Source organism: Rhinolophus sinicus, chromosome 1 (genome assembly GCF_057876585.1).
Source record: "Rhinolophus sinicus isolate RSI-liver-muscle chromosome 1, RSI-T2T, whole genome shotgun sequence".
In the NCBI taxonomy this organism is placed as follows: Eukaryota; Metazoa; Chordata; class Mammalia; order Chiroptera; family Rhinolophidae; genus Rhinolophus; species Rhinolophus sinicus.
Genome location: NC_142501.1, coordinates 142555088 through 142571673, shown reverse-complemented (window position 1 = coordinate 142571673; position 16586 = coordinate 142555088). Strand labels below are relative to the sequence as shown.

General features: G+C 34.4%; 1 protein-coding gene across 1 annotated transcript in view; it reads right to left on the bottom strand.

The window, feature by feature from the left end:
* Window positions 1–239: 239 nt before the first annotated feature.
* LOC109438008 (mitochondria-eating protein-like) overlaps window positions 240–16586 on the bottom strand; it is a 297423-nt gene continuing 281076 nt past the window's right edge. The window contains exon 12 of the transcript XR_016018543.1: window positions 240–286. The gene's annotated coding sequence lies outside the window, so the exon portion shown is untranslated. The remainder of the gene's footprint in view (window positions 287–16586) is intronic.

Sequence of the window (16586 nt, the reverse complement as noted above, 5' to 3'; positions counted from 1 at the left end):
GGTCACTCTTAGAATTTCTTGGGGGAGGGCCTACATGAAAGCAGGTTAATTCATCTAAGTTTACATGAATAAAATCTCTCAGTTCTAAGCTCCTCCTGTGTCACTCATGGGACCTGCTCAGGTACCATCTGCCTAGAAATGAAAGATGGAGGTAAAAGATGTTCCTTAGGAAGCCAAACATTTTGCTGTGAAAAGAGCATTAAAAAGCAGAAAACTGTTCATCTAAATCATCCCACTTACTTGGCAACCCGCATCTTATTGGAGAAGGACTGCGGCTTCGAGACACCTAGAAAATATAAAAGTGTAATGTGAATCACACAGTAGATGGGGCTTGATGAATGAATCCTTTTGACACTTTTTTCTAAAACCAGCTAAATGGTTGCTCGGAGACACTTAGAACTATGCTCCCCCCCACCCCACCCCAAGGTTGGGCACTGCGATTCCTTTTTAATTTCCTGAAGTAAATGGATACTCAATTTAGTTTAAATTATATTGTTAATTAACAGCTGGGCTCACTAGCCTAGTTTTTATTGCTTTTGTTATTGTTAATGGTTGTTAAAGACTTTGAAATTGGATGCTCAGTGGACATCCTGAATTAAAAGCTTTCCAGAAAATTATTATTATTATTATTAACTAATTAAAACTAAAATAAGCAAATACTGCCTGGCAGATCCTTTATATGAATTATCTCATGTGTTCAAAATCCTGCCTTATTAAAGAGGGTCACTGGGCAGCCAGAAAAAAAATCATTGTTCAAATCTCACCTTTGCTTTCACTAAGCAAAAGCCACCACTTGCGCCTAAAATCCTGTTACGGCTCAGAAATAACTGACTACGGGCATCATTCTTGCTCAAACACTTTACATAAATAGACACTCACAAAGACTGATGATTAAATTAAGTCATTTCAGACATTAAGAACTAATAGAATATGCCAGTCATAGTAAACGTTTGGAAGACAAACTGTAGCCTAAAAGAATTTCGATGTAGAATTATGAACAAATTCAGATAAATTATAAAATATATTGATGTTTATTGATTCTAAAAACTAATTATATTTTTCATTTTACATTTATCAGAATGAAAAATCAATGCATAAATTTAAAATTTGGAAAAACAATTATATAATTAAGTAAAATTGGAAAATAAATAAATACGAGGTGGGAATGCAGATTGGTGCAGCCACTATGGAAAACAGTTTGGAGGTATCTCAAAAATCTGAAAATGGAACTACCTTATGATCCAGCAATCCCACTCCTAGGTATCTATCCGGAGAAATCCAAAACTCCAATTCAAAAATCTTTATGCACTCCTATGTTTATTGCAGCACTATACACAATAGCCAAGACCTGGAAACAACCGAAATGCCCATCAGTAGATGACTGGATTAAGAAACTGTGGTACATTTATACAATGGAGTATTACGCAGCCATAAAGAAAGAAATCTTACCATTTGCAACAACATGGATGGACCTAGAGAACATTATGTTAAGTGAAATAAGTCAGAAAGAGAAAGACAAATACCATATGATCTCACTTATATGCGGAATCTAAAGAAAAGAATAAGTGAATGAACTAATCAGAGACAGTTTTGGAAACATGGAGGAAAAACAGAGGGTTGCTAGAGGGGCGGGGGGGTGGGGATAAGGGGAAGGTGAGAGGTTTTGGGAACGTACGGGGGGATGGTGGATGGGGGAGGGGGGTTCACACAGTGTGAGGGATATAAATGATAAACGTCTAAGTTTTGCTTTGTCTTGTGCACCTGAAACTAATACAAAAAAATAAATAAATAAATAAATAAATACGAAATACTTTTTTAAACATTTTTAAGCTGTTAGACAATATCATTCTCATAGTTTAAGTACTTTCATTTCCTCTTTGTTTTTTTTTTGTTTTTTCATTTCCTTCTCATACCTTTTGCCCATTTTGAAGCACAGTTTCTTTAAAAAGTAAATTTGTAAAGGCTCTATTTCAATTCAGAATATTAACACTTGTTTATTGTGTTTACTCTTCATATATTTTCTTGGGTATTTTTCCCCCTTTATTTGAGAGCTCTTTTTTGAAATCCAGAAGCTATTTAACCTATATAAATTTCCCTCTATGGTTCCTTCCAAAGTTTCTAAGTTTAGAAAATTTTAAATACATCATGTCTAGGAAGTATCTTGTTATTATTAATTTTCAAAAAATTTATAAAGATTGATATTTTATTGAGTGCCTCTTTGGTGTCCATCTACTGATTTTTGAAAAGTGCAATGTATTTAAGCTAAAAAATGAAAAAAATTATATAAAAATCATAATAAGATGGGAAAATAAATCAATAAATATAAAATGCTTTTTAAAACATTTTGGAGAATGTTTGATTTTTCAAGTGGAGAATTTGATTTTTAAAATTTAAGATGTGATTATTTGAAGAAAATTTATAATGTAAACCTCATTATCTCTATTTGAGGGAGGGAATTGAGAGAATGCCAGCGGCATGCATTCTTACTCTTAATATTTTAAAAGTTTATATTAATTTAAAAAGACGCAGAGGTCAACTATTTTATATACATCAGGGCAATAAAGCATATTAATGAATTAAAACCATCTGTTTGTCAGTCTGAAGGGTACTTATTGTTGCCTTTGAATGAACAGTGTCAATGCAGGGATGGGGTAGATTGCAGTGGGGTGAGATGAACGAGACAAGGGTAGTTTTCCTAATGACTAACAGTAGTGAGAGGGAAAGGTTAACTTATTTAAGATAGATTTCCTGTTAGTTGGCCTCTCAGAAAAGAGTTGACTTTGTGAAAACCTCTATAGAAACTAGCCACAGCCCGAAGCTTCAGAAAACCGGTCCCAGTTAAAAGCAATTATTGGATCTAAGCTCTGTCCCACCTGATGGAGTCTGGTGCTTCCCTAAATGTAAAAACTGATGTGGAAAGTGCTCTCACTGCTCTGTCATGTCACTGAGCTACAGCTAAGCCTCAGATACTGGCTTGTGATAGGCTTAATAGTGAGGCTGTTTTCCCACCAAACGTGAAACCTGAGATGGTACAATAGGGCTAAATCGGAATTTTGTTTTCTTATCATGAGACTTTCTTATCATGGTATTGCTGTTGTGCACTATACTCAATTTCACCAGGGAAAGCTGGCGTTTCCATAGTTACGCACTTTAAAAGCCCATCTGATCCAGCAATCCCACTTCTGGGTATTTTTCTGAAGGAAATGAAATCAGGATCTTGAAGAGATATCTGCACGCCCATATTCATTGCACCATTATTCATAATAGCCAAGGTATGAAAACAAGCTAAGTAACCTAAGGATCCATCAACGATGGATGGAGAAAGATTTGGGAGATTAGGTGCTTACCAGTGTGTGGGGGAAATGAGGAGATGTTGGTTAAAGAGTGCAAACTTCCAGTTATATGAATAAATTCTGGGGATCTAAGTATAGTATAGGGATTATAGTTAATAATACTGTATTATATACTTGGAAGTTGCTAAGAAAGTAAAATCTAAAATGTTCTCATCACAAAAAGGAAATGGTAATTATGTGATGAGATAGAGGTGTTAGCTAACATTATGGTGGTAATCATTTTGCAATATATAAATACATAAAATCAACACACCGTAAACCTTAAGCTTACACAGTGTTGTATGTCAAATATATCTCAATAAAGTTAGGGGGAAAAGAAAGAGAAAAAAAAGAATTTGAAAAGAGCTGAAAAATGTTACAAATAGGGAAGTTTATTTCAGCATTACTTAGCAACAGCGTATAATCTCTAAGAACGCAACTGGTTAAATAAATTATGGTGCATCCATATAGTGAAATACCAATGCAGACATCAACAAGAATAGAGATGACATGTTTATTTAAAAAGTGTTAGCAAAATATTGTTGAATTAAAAAGCAAGTTAAAATCAGTAAAATAACATACCTAGTACAATATCATCTTCGCTAAAAAGTTGTGGGTGTGCTTATCTGGACAGTATGTAGTAAATAAAAGAGTAGAGGTTAAAAACACAGAACAAAACAAAACCCCAGTATCCAAGGGTCTGGGTTTCATGCCTGGAGTCTGCTATCCACCCGTGCTTGCTGTTTCTCTGTGCACTGCTATTGGATGCGCTCTGTATTCTACTGCCTCTGACTCTGAACTCTTTTTCCAGTTAATGCTGCAGGAATTCTATATAAAAAAAATTTAGAACAAGTGTCTATGAATAATGAGTAATCAAAACACAAGGAAGATTTTGTTCCTTTGGTAGGTTTGCACTCTCAAAATTTATTTTCCCAGTATTCCCTGTCTTCCCCTCTCTTTCCCTTCCCATTCCATCTTTTCCTCCTTAAACTGAGAATTTGTCCATTTTCTTTAAAGTACACAAATATGAATAAATCCTTTTTTGACACATATTCTTAATCTTTTAGTTAATATTCAGTGATATCTACTATAACCTCCTTTTGTAGAGTAACTTCTTTACTACTAAAAAAAATATTTCAAATTTATGGCAAAAAGTGTCACTAGATTTTATGTCTTCTTTATAAAGGATATAACTAACAATAGTTGTATTTGCTAGAATACCGGTAGTATTTACTAGAATACCAGAAGCAAGTGCTTATAGTACCTTATTATAATTAAAGAAAAAAAAAGGAATCAGTACTCAAAATTCAATAATCAGCAATTCAGCCATCTAATTTTCCATTTTTGCTTCTTAAATCAATATAAAATAATATCAAATTTTATATTTAAAAAAATCATTTAACTTTATCACTAACAAAGTCTTAAATACCATACATTCCTGTCTGCGTTTTGGGATGGTTTGGGGAACCTTTTTTATAGGCAGTGAAGAGAAGATTAAAAAGAAGAAATGAGGAAGTGGTACTAGGATGGGAGGAAATGTATTAAACTGGCATAAAACAGGTTCAAGATTGGAATAAAAGAGATGGCTGGGGACAAAGAAAAACGCTGCTGAGAGAACATGTGTTTGCACGTGTAAAGTGATACTGCTCATGGAGACAGCAGAAAAAGGCTGATCAGCAAATGACAAAATTTAATCTGGCTTCATATAAGTAATTTAGCATATAAAAAAAGGTTTGTAAAGGCTTGAGCGAGAGGAAGTAGTTAACTTCAAGTGTGGAGTGGTCAGAAACAAATATAAAAATACTAAAAAGCTGATTTTAAAAAGATGATAGGATCAGATGAATTAGTGACAATGTATTGTGGAGTTTTTTTATGTATCATAGACATGGAAGTGCAGAGCTGGAAAAAACATTCGAATGAAAGTACACAACCATGCATTTAATTAGATATTCATGTATGATTGTCTATAGGCCAGTTTTTAGATATTAGATATTCATGTATGATTGTCTATAGGCCAACTTAATTTCAGTTTTTAAAAAATAATTGCTTTAAAGTTGGTTCTCAAGGAATTAATGATGTCATTTGGAAGGCTATTTATAAATAACTAGCTTCCTACAGTGTAAGTGAACTAATTAAAGAATATGCAAGAAGCACAGAGAAAGGGGTTGCTTAGGAAGGGTTGGTAAATAGGTTGGCAGGGGGTTATTAAAGAAAATGTCTTGAAAAGTATTTATTAGTTGTTAAAAGCCGGTATAATATGAGAAGACAAGTGGTTAAATATACTTACTCTGAAGATAAATTGCCCATATCTAAATCTTGGTAAATTCCATTTATTAGCTCCCTGACTCTGGGCAAATGACCTGTATCTCCCTGCCTAACTTTCCGCAAATAGGATAATAATAGTGCCATAATTAGAGGGTTCTTTCGAGGACTAAAAGGAGTTACTAAATGTACACTAATATAATTGTACCTGAATATAGTATTAGATAATAGTTAATGCTTATCAGTAGTACTTTAGCTATAAAATAGAACACAGTATATAGAATTTCTATTATAACAAATTTATTACTCATAAAATGGTGTTCTCTCTCTCTCTTTCTCTCTCTCTCTCTCTCTCTCTCTCTCTCTCTCTCTCTCTCTCTCTCTCACACACACACACACACACACACACACACACACACACAGAGATTATAATCTTATAACCTATAGAGAGCTGCCAGATCTGTCTAAATGAAAACTAATTTTAGCTTCCTTGGAGGTTTCAAAGAAATGGTCATAACTTTACTAACACGCATCTTACAAAAATTAAGAGGTTTGTTTTGGCTTCTATTCTTACTGCCTTATCACCTCAATCAATGCCAGGCAGACCTAGAACATACATTACCTTAGTGTATTATATGTTATCCCTCCATCCCTTTGTGGTTAATTATATAGACTGTATATCTAGTGATTGACTCTTTCTTCAACCTTGTATTCCAACAAGCCAATGCTATTTAACATTACAGAAATTTTATAATCCACTTGTTTCAGTCTTTCACCTAGTTCTCTGAATTCAACTTCAAAGTTTTCAGTTAATATATATTAGTTTGACAATTATATGTCAAAAATAGGTGTGACTGAAAACTTGAATAACATGATTTTAAATAATATAAATGTTTATTTATTTTTTTCTCTTTCACTAGAAGTTCAGAAATAGGTAGCCAAGGAATAGTATGGCAGTTCCATGGTTTATGAAGATCCCAAGCTCTTTTTCTTTTGTACCATTCCTGTTTAGCACATTTTTTTCCATTCCCAGCATGAACTCATTAGTGCAAACCATCATGGACTCTCTCATGTCCAAGTTCAGAAGGAAGAAAGGAAAAGGGCACAGGGGTCTACTTATCAGCTGAGTTAACTCCCTTAAAGAGCATTATTTGAGATTTTCGTCAAACTATTTCTATTCTAATTTTATTAGCTATCCCTTTTGCAAGGTATGCCAGAAAATGTAGTTTTTGCTAGTATCATTAATGACCCTAACACAGGACTTGGGTATGAGGGAGAGGGGTGAATGCTTATTTTATGCAACTAGGGACCATCAACAAAGATTTACTATTGTGATTCACTTTTAAAATAGTGATATGTGTTTGATTTAAAGTACATTCCTTAAATGAAGAGGTGACAGATACATTAAAATACCTACTTAACTGTATTGAGATAAAAAGGGATGAGAGAATGGTTATAATGTAAACCAAGATACTTTTTAATGACAAGACAGTAAGAAAACTATTGATAACAAGCAATTTTGAAAATTGACAATAAGTCAATTTTAAATATTTAAAACTGAAACATCAAGACATAGCAATATAAGCAAATTACTTTGTGATATGAAAGAACCAAAAAATAATTAAAAGCATATACAGCTAAATGCAGGGAGCATAGCTGACTTGGGAGGAAACCTAGGTTTGGGGAAACATGCCATAGGGAACGGTTGCTACCCTTTCTAACTCGGCTTTATAGGTACTATGTTTAGTGTTTTATAATGTATTGTTTTTATTTGCTTGTTTGTTTTACCCTGTTCAGGTATTATTTTGCTAAAATTTATTTGTAAATCTACAAAATTTTATCTCAAAGCAGATGTACTTTACACTTCTCATTCATTTAAGATACAATTTTAGAACTAGTAAGAAAAGATAAAAATCATTAAGTATTTGCATCTGTCCTTAAAAAGATTAAAATTTAGTGTGAAAGCTAAGACATGCATACAAATAAATATGCTACAATGTAGAAGTATAAAAGTACGAAAAAATTGCAATGGGAATTTAGGAAAGAAATAATTTATTTATTATTGAATATAACATTGTTATACAGGGACTCTGGTCCCACTCCCCGCACAAGAACGCAGGATATGGAGAGGCCAAAAAGGAACAACAGTGGAGCCATAGATAGGGGAGTCACACCACCATATTCTCTCTGGCGGCTGGGTTGGAGATACACGAAGCAGGAGTCACATGATCCGCAATCTGCCATCTGCTTCTCTGTCAATCAACTAAACCCCTAGCACAGCCACAGCAGTTATATTGGCGGCTAATGGCTAACCTGTAAGAGCTGATGGACACCCAGCCATAGCTGATGGCCATCTCATTACAGCTGATGGCCATCTCATTACAACTGATGGTCATCTAATAACTGAGCCAGCACCTTTCCACGTGAGGCCGAGAGCCTGAAAACTGCTCTCTGGTGCTGTCCCCAGAAACATAGATGGCAGATGGATATATTTTGTATAATTAATAATTATGCAACATCTGGTTACTTTGTTTCTACATGCTTCCTTAGATTAAAATCAGAAATTTGGGCAGTGATTTTACAAACCGAAGATCCAAATTAGAATAAAGATTTGACAAGCAATACCTGGAAACAAACCTACCCAGAGACAAGGTATTTGGCCCTCAAGAACCCAGCTACAAAGAAAGAAAGAGCAGAAGCATCAGCTAGCACATCACAAGAGGCACTCAGGAGAAGAAGCAGAAGCCCCACCGGACCATTAGGGTAAGTTGTATGAGTTAGGAAAGAGCCAAGGCTAGCAAGCTTTGCCGATATCACAGTCCCATGGAAGCACTGATGTATTCCAATATTATTCAGTAATTGATGTTCATGGTAAAATTCTTAAAACACACACACATGACTAAAACCAGAAATATTTTTCTTTACAACCCTTGTTTGCTTTTGTTAAAAGATAAATTGAGGCACATTAATTTTCAGAGTTTATTTGAGCAAAACTCAATACTCAATTCCAACTGGGCAACACCAACTGGGGAAGTGGCTAAGAATGCTTCACCAATAGGATCTCTGGGAGAGACTTTTCTGGAGACAGGTGGACGCAAAGCAAGGAAATTATTGATTGGCCACAGCCTGAAAGCCTAGCTGCCTGTTGTGATTGGTTGTCCTTAGGTTTCGATTTTATATAAGCTTGCGTTATTCTGGTTGCTTCCATAAGCTGCCCAGGTATTCAAGCCTCCTCATCCTAACGGCCTCCTGATAAATCAGTTTAACACTTTTCAATGTGTTAAAGTTCTTTTATTTAGAAATAAGACTGAATAAAACATATGCCAGTGAGATAGTTCTCTACCATCAAAGATACCAGCCGGCAAACGAGAGGAGGTAGAAACAGTTTATTCTCACCACATCAGGCCATTTATGGCATTGTTGTTTTACTTGATAACCAGAGGAAAATTAGAGATGATGAGTCTTCTCAATTGTCATCATTCAGTCCCAAGATGTTTAGAGGGCCTTCATCTAGATCTACTAGCAAAAGTGAGTGGAATGTTTCCCTTTCTTTTTTTCTTACATTGTTTGTCCTTTGAAGTAGGCTGGGATAATCTTGCTTTATGACCATGTATCATGTTTAAACGTTTCATGTTGAATTGAAATAGAGGATATGGCTTTTGAAAAAGCTAGCTGTTGGCTGCAGTGATGTTTCTTTAACAAAAAGTCTGTGGTGATTAATTCAAGTTACTTGGTGTGCTGTGAAAGGCCAGGAAATGGGGCTTTAAATATGCAAAGATTTGATAGTACTCTTTAAGGAAATTAAGGAGTAAGTATGCTCTGTGAAGCAATATACTTTCTCTGTGAGCCTGAGTGTGAAAACAGAATAGTTTTCATTTTATTCATGAGTTCCTAGCTTGGTTTCCATTTCAACAAGTTCAATTAGTGTTTTTCTGATTTCCTCTGTGACTAATGGTTTTATCCCAAAGATTACTCTGTATAGAAAATAAGAAGAAAGGAAGGCAGTGTTCTTAAAGGAATGTTTAAACTACTCCTCCCTACCCTACATAACCTCTATATTGTAAAATAAAATGGATATGGGGAGAGAGGGGCATATTATCTTTATTCACATTTTTGGCCCTAGGGATACTCTGTAAGAGCGGGGTATCACAGATAATTCGTTCCTTGGCTGGTGATTGTTTTTGAAAATATTATGAAAAATTCTTATTCATATTTGCAAATGGCTGCACTGAAATATCCTAAGAATGAAAAAGAAAATTCAGAGGCCTCTTTCACAGGTGTCTGAAGGGTTAGTAAAGGGTCTTTGTAGGGCAGTTACTGATCAGCTGAAAACCTAAGAATAGCAGCTGAAAGTTAGTATACTCAGGGAGGGCGTGGCAGACCTGCAACTGACAGTATTTAATCAGAAATGAAGGCCAGAAATACAGGTAGCATTTAATTTGATAGAAAAACATAAGACACGATTATCTTTGGCAAAGTTTCTTAAATTTCAGTATCTAGTTACACTAATTCTTAATTATTCTTATACTGACTCTTACTACAAATCTGAGGATAATGCTGTTTGGAAATAGGTAAAAATTAAAAAAATAAATTCCAACCTGTTTGGACTTTCCTAACATGTTTCCTCTTTCCTATTGTGTATTTGTCAGCCTCAATAATCAATGTCTACTCTGTGTTTAGGTTTAGTTTTGGTTTGATAGCTTTATCTATTCAGGTTCTTAATGGCTATGGTATGTGAAATTGAGTAAATCTCCCTGAGTAAGTTCTGGCAGTTTTAAACAATCAGGAGCTCATTCACACAAGTAAATGCATTGTTCTAGGTATTATGAGATGAAGAGAAGGGGTACAAAGACATATAAACCATGTTCCTGCCTAGACAGTTTGTTTTTAAAAACAAATATATACGTGAGGACAGAGTCTCAGAGAGCAGTTTCCAGGCTCTCAGCCTCATGTGGGAAGGTGCTGGCTCGGGTAGTAGATGGTCATCAGCTGTTACTAGTTGGCCGTCAGCTGTAACCAGTTAGCCATTGGCCACTGATATATCTCCCGTGGCTGAGCTAGCAAGGGAGGATTGCAGAGAGTTGCGGATTGCAGTTAGCAGGAGAGGTTGGTTGGCAGAAAAGCGGCCGGCGGGTTGTGGATCGTGGGCTCCTGCTTCCTGTGTCTCCAACCCAGACACCAGTGAAAATATAGTGGTATGACTCCCCCTTCCAGGGCTCTGTGGGTGTTCCATTTTGGCCTTACCATATCCTGCGCTCTTATGTGGGGAGGGGGAGCTGAGACCCCACATGACACCCTGCATGAGAATATATATAATGGAAACTATCACTATTATATAAGCTTTCATATACTGGTGATAAAGACACATAACAAAAAGATGTAAGAATTCAGAAGAAAGAAATCACATGTAGTGAACTTCGTCAGGAATAACAGAATGTTTTATTTGATTTGGGTCTTGTAGAATTATTGCTTGGGAACAGGGTGGAATGAGGAAAGGGAAAAAGTATAAGGATTTTTATTAAGTAAAGCAATAAAATGTTTTCTAGAAAAAAATATTCATTTAAGATATGAAAAAGGCTGTAAAGCTTGAAAAGAAATTAAGTCCATATGGTACAAGTCCGTATGTTTCAGGTTTCATAATTTAAATGTGCTGGTCTTTAGAAAGGGAAGCCATTGCAAGTAAAATTATTCAGCCATATTTTATATAATACTTTAAAAATAACTGGATATTATTTTGTACTAGGAATGGTAAAATGACTCCCAAATAGGTAGGATGTTGTTCCTTTTACTCTCACTGGTCATTCAATGATTCTATGTTGTTATATGTTAATACTGTTTACACATAATATTTGATATTTAGTTTCTGTTTTTAATTTAGTAGAACATGACTACTTTTGACGAGATGTCATTCCTCTCTATCTTGAAAATCTAGGTCTGTGAGTCTTTTGAGAGTAGCTTTTACTTATAGATAACCTAATTCTCTTAATGTCTCTTCACATGGCTGCCTTATAAAGATACCAGTCATTGAAGTTAAGGCCCATCCTAACTTACTGTGACTCTATCTTAACTGCTTATATCTACACACACCCAATTTCCAAATAAGGCCACATTTTGAGGTTCTGAATGGACATGGATCTTTGGAGGACACTATTCAACGCATTACAAGGCCTGTGTGATTTCTGCCTGCTTTGCTTAATCCCTGAAACCCGATTGTAGTACCCAGTCCCGGTACAGGTGTCCCATCTTGCAGCCCTCAGCTGTAGGCCACTTTTCCCTATAGAAGTAGCCACTTTTGACATACTCCTCCAAAAGATTTCAGTTATTTGTGTCCCATTTCATTAGAAACATAGAATATTCTGCCTATTTTTTCTTAGCTGTGAATAATAAAATATTGTCAGAGCAACCATACTTTGAGAACCACTACTCTAGATTTAGCTGGCATAGTTTGTCATCTGGGACCTTGGTCCGAGAAGATCTGGACATATATCTGGACATATTTCCCCACACTCCCTCTCAGCTGGAAAGTGAGAGTTTCAAGTTTTTCACGTTCTCTAAACAAGATCCTTTCGATCTTAGCATAATAAGCTTCATTGGTTAACAGTCCCCAGAGGAAGTCATATCCTAACCATTCTATGAGAGAAACTCTGTGGATTAGTGGGCTAGGCTAGCTATCAATATGTAAAATGGGAAAGAAAGAAATATACAGAATTCTTCCGGAATTCTAGGAAATCCTGTCATTTTTTTTCAACTTACTATTTTTAATTTAGAAGCTAAATTTTAAGTTTCTTTTTTTTTTTTCCAGTTTATCTCAGCAAACTAAATTTCCACACTGTTAAAAGAGAAACTAAGATATATTGGAATTTTGAATAGGTTATTTGGACAAACATTGATTTAAATTGGGCAGTGTGAAACCAAAACTAATTAGGAGCCCTCCACCAGCTGGAGGTAAGGGAAAGGCTTTTGTAAAGCAGATGGAAACACAGCAAGGAAATTATTTGATTGGTGATCGCTTAAGTGGGCGCCTTATTGGGGTAGTCTAGTTGGCTCTTTGTGATTGGTTGTTCTCAAGTTTTGATGACTAAATCTTGAGGCATTTATAGGAATTGACTCCAGCTGAGGTTTCCATTTATATAGGCTAACAAGGCATTAGAGCCACCTCGGTCTAATGGCCTCCTGTTTAATTAATTTAATAGTATCTACCCAAAACCCTGGGGCAAGTGGATACCCAAGGCTAGCTAGTTCATGCACATGAAAATACAAACAGAAAAGTGCATTAATAAAAACAAAATACCATACCTATTACAAATATTCACACTTTTGATTTTGTAAACAAATATTTATCAATTGTCAGCAACACTCCACTTCTCAGACACAATTGCAACTGAAAGTAGCCATAAGACTAACATCTGACCACATGTTTAGAGTATAAGCTATGGGGGAAGAAAAGTCCAACTGGTGGTGTGGGAAGGGCAGAAAGCCTTCTTTTTCCAAAAAAGTTTGCACTGATGTAAAGCAGAGATTTGCTACATCTTGGGGAGGAAAAAAATTATGATACACACCAAAACACATGAAAAAATTACCGATTGTCAAAAGAAAAAGCAATCAACAGAACCAGAGTCGGAATTGACCCGGATGTTTGAACTATATATTATGGTTTAATTTTATAGAAGTAAATTATTTTAAATGCATTTAAAATACAGCAGTATATTCTATATGCACAATAGAATATATCTTAATGTTAAAAATGCATATGTACATTAAGCTGTTCTAAATAATAGTAACAATATGAGTATCACTGGAAATTTTACATATTTATAATATTTATATACAAAACTATATAAAAATGTGTTTAAGAATAATGATACAATATATTTGAAATATAAATATAAATTGTATGTGGATAAATAAGAGAGTATTTCTATTAAAGTTATTGGGACCCACAAATGCAGATGTAAGAGAAACATAATGAAAGAACTTAGTAAAAGCACTGTAATCTTAAATTTGAGTTGTTAATACTTATAAGCTTACAAGTATTTTCTCGAAATAGGCCTAGAAAAAGTAACTATCCAATAACAATGAGCACCCCCTCAGCGCTCAGACTGTGTACTGTAAGTGCCATTTTTCACTAAAGGGAAGCTGACAGCAGAAACGTATCATTTTACATCTGGGGTAGGAAACATGCAAGATGAGCTTGGAATATTTTGTTGAATATAAAGGCAAAAGGCAAAGACTATGGGGTTGTAGTTAGAAGGACACACGAGCCATATCGAAGGGGCCGTCACTAGCAAAATATTGGCTCATTTAAACATTAAAAAGACCAAAAAATTTCAATAGAATGAAAGGCAAAAAATATATTAAAATCTTATGTGTTCTTGAAAATAACAAATGAAAAATATTGTGTGAAACTCTACACGTTTGGATTTGCTTGCAAACCAATTGATTATTCCGATAACTGCTAAACAAAGGGAAAGCATGAATCATTTATTTAGCTTTCCTACTGGATCTACAAATTATAACAACCTAATTGTTGATGAGGAATGTGATTCTCTGGAGAAGAATTTCAGAAAATAAATGAAGAAGGACTAATAAAATTAAGGTTATCACCAGTTTGTAACCCCTAATGGAATAGTAAATTGAGGCAATGATCTTCAATGGCTTCCAATACCTTTATGTGAAAGACTGTTGGAAATTTTATTTTGAAAAAAAGGGGCTGGCAAGACCCAGATCACTGATGAATGCTAACATTACTGAGTGAGAGTTAATAAGAATCAGATTTCATGTGATACTCTATGATGTATATATGGTACCATCTATGAATATGAAGTGTTTGTGGTTTTTTTTTAATTGAATTTGAATTTGACCTATTTAAAAGGGTACAGGAAATATAGAATATAGAAAACAGGCAACTCAGAAGTGCAATTTGCAAAATCTATAATATGGGAAATTTTACAAAGCAAAATACCCAGTTTCTTCAACAAATAGTGTATTTTCTTTTCTTTAGTGACAGGTAGACCTATAGAATAAATACATCTAATGAACATATTAGTGATAGAAAGGGTGAACCTTGTTTTTATCCTGAATTGAACAAATGAACTGTAAAAATATTATAAAATCAAGGAAATTTGAATAGTGATGGAATATTTAATGTTTGGTGATTATTGCAAACTTTTAGTTGTGATAATGTGTTATTTTTATGTTTAAAGAAACATATCTTTATCTTTTAAAGATATTTACTGAAGCATTTACATATTAGAAGATAGGATGTCTTTTGCTTTAAAATAATCTATGGGTTGTGGGGAGGAAATAGTTGGGCATATGAAGAATAAAATATTGGGCATGAATCATTAGTTGCTTAAACTCAGTAATAGGCACATAGGGGTTCACTGTTTTTCTTCTTACTATATATCTGAAATTTTCCTTAATCAAATTAAAAGTCAATAAAAGAAAGAAAACCTAAGATTACAAGTCTTTAAATTTCTAATCCAATTTTTAAATAGTTCATGGGTTGAATAATTGTACTAAATGAGCAGGAAAATATTAATATAAAAAGTGAGCTATTTCTATATTAAGGAAATTTAATAGCCATAATGTTTACAATAAATATATAGAAAAAACAAAATGAAGTAATATTCCAACTAGTTAGTTAGGAAAATAATAGAATTAGTTAGGAAAATAATAAAAGAATAAATTCAAGCAACGTGGAGATAATGATGCTAAATACAAAAACATAAACTAAGGATATGGCAAACGATGCAATGGATAGGAATAGCATGTAAATACAGGCATCTCAGTAGATTATTGCAAGTTCCTTGCAAATTAGGAATAGAAGGACATTTCTTTATTAAAGTGACTCTATCAAAAGACTACAGCAAGCACTAATATTAATAAGAAACATCGTAAGTGGTCCCTTTAAAATCAGGAACTAGGTGGGCACACTTAATCATTGTTTCCAGACAATACTGAGCTGGAAGTTCATGACTATGCCCGTATCATAGACAAATAAATAAATGATAAATAAATAAATTAGAAGAATACGTGTTTTAAAAAAAGAAATGATACTCTCATTATTTGCAGATAACATGCTTATGTACAAAAACACCCAACATTATATACAGAAAAAAAAATGGATTAATAATAGAGTTTAGAAAGATACCTAGATACAAGATCAATATGGGAGAAATTTGTTTACTGAAGTTCATTTACTTCTGACTGTAGCATTTATAGGTTTGTGCCTTGATCCAGAAGTGAACGTGAAGTTTCCTAGCTTTCCTTGATCTGCATGAGATCAGGTGTTGAAGCTGCACTTTATTCACACAAAAGGCAGCTCTGACCAACTAGTCTTTAACACTTTAACACAGGAGTTATCAACATTGGCTGCGCATGAACATCATGTGGGGGGGGCTTTCAAAATTTCTGATGCCTGGGTACCACCTCCAGAATTTCTGATTTCATTGGTCTGTATCATGGTCTAGGTATCAGGATATTAGAAGCTCTCAGTTAATTCTATCAAGCAGTTAAGTTGACAACTACTTTCAGAACAGAGTGGAAATTGGTACAAACTTCCAGTTATAAAATAAGTCATGAGGATGTAATGTACAGCACAGGGAACATAGTCAATAATATTGTAGTAACCTTGACAGTGACATACTGTTACTAGACTTATCATGGTGACTGCATCGTAAGGTATATAAATGTTGAATCACTATGTTCTACAACTGAAACTAATACAATATCATATGTCAACTATACTTTAATTTAAAAAAATCACTTTTTACTCTCAGAAAAAAATAAAAGAGAGAGAGAGAGAGAGAGAGAGTGGAAACGTAAACAACGTAAGTACCTCTCCTCTCATCCCAGGATTTCTGCCTAAGGTGCATGACTTGTAATGCTCATCTTTATACTATGCTCCAAGGATTTTATATATAATGACTTAATTTACCTGAGTTGTACCAGGGCTTCAGCTCAGTTTTTGGCATATTTTAACTAAGATGT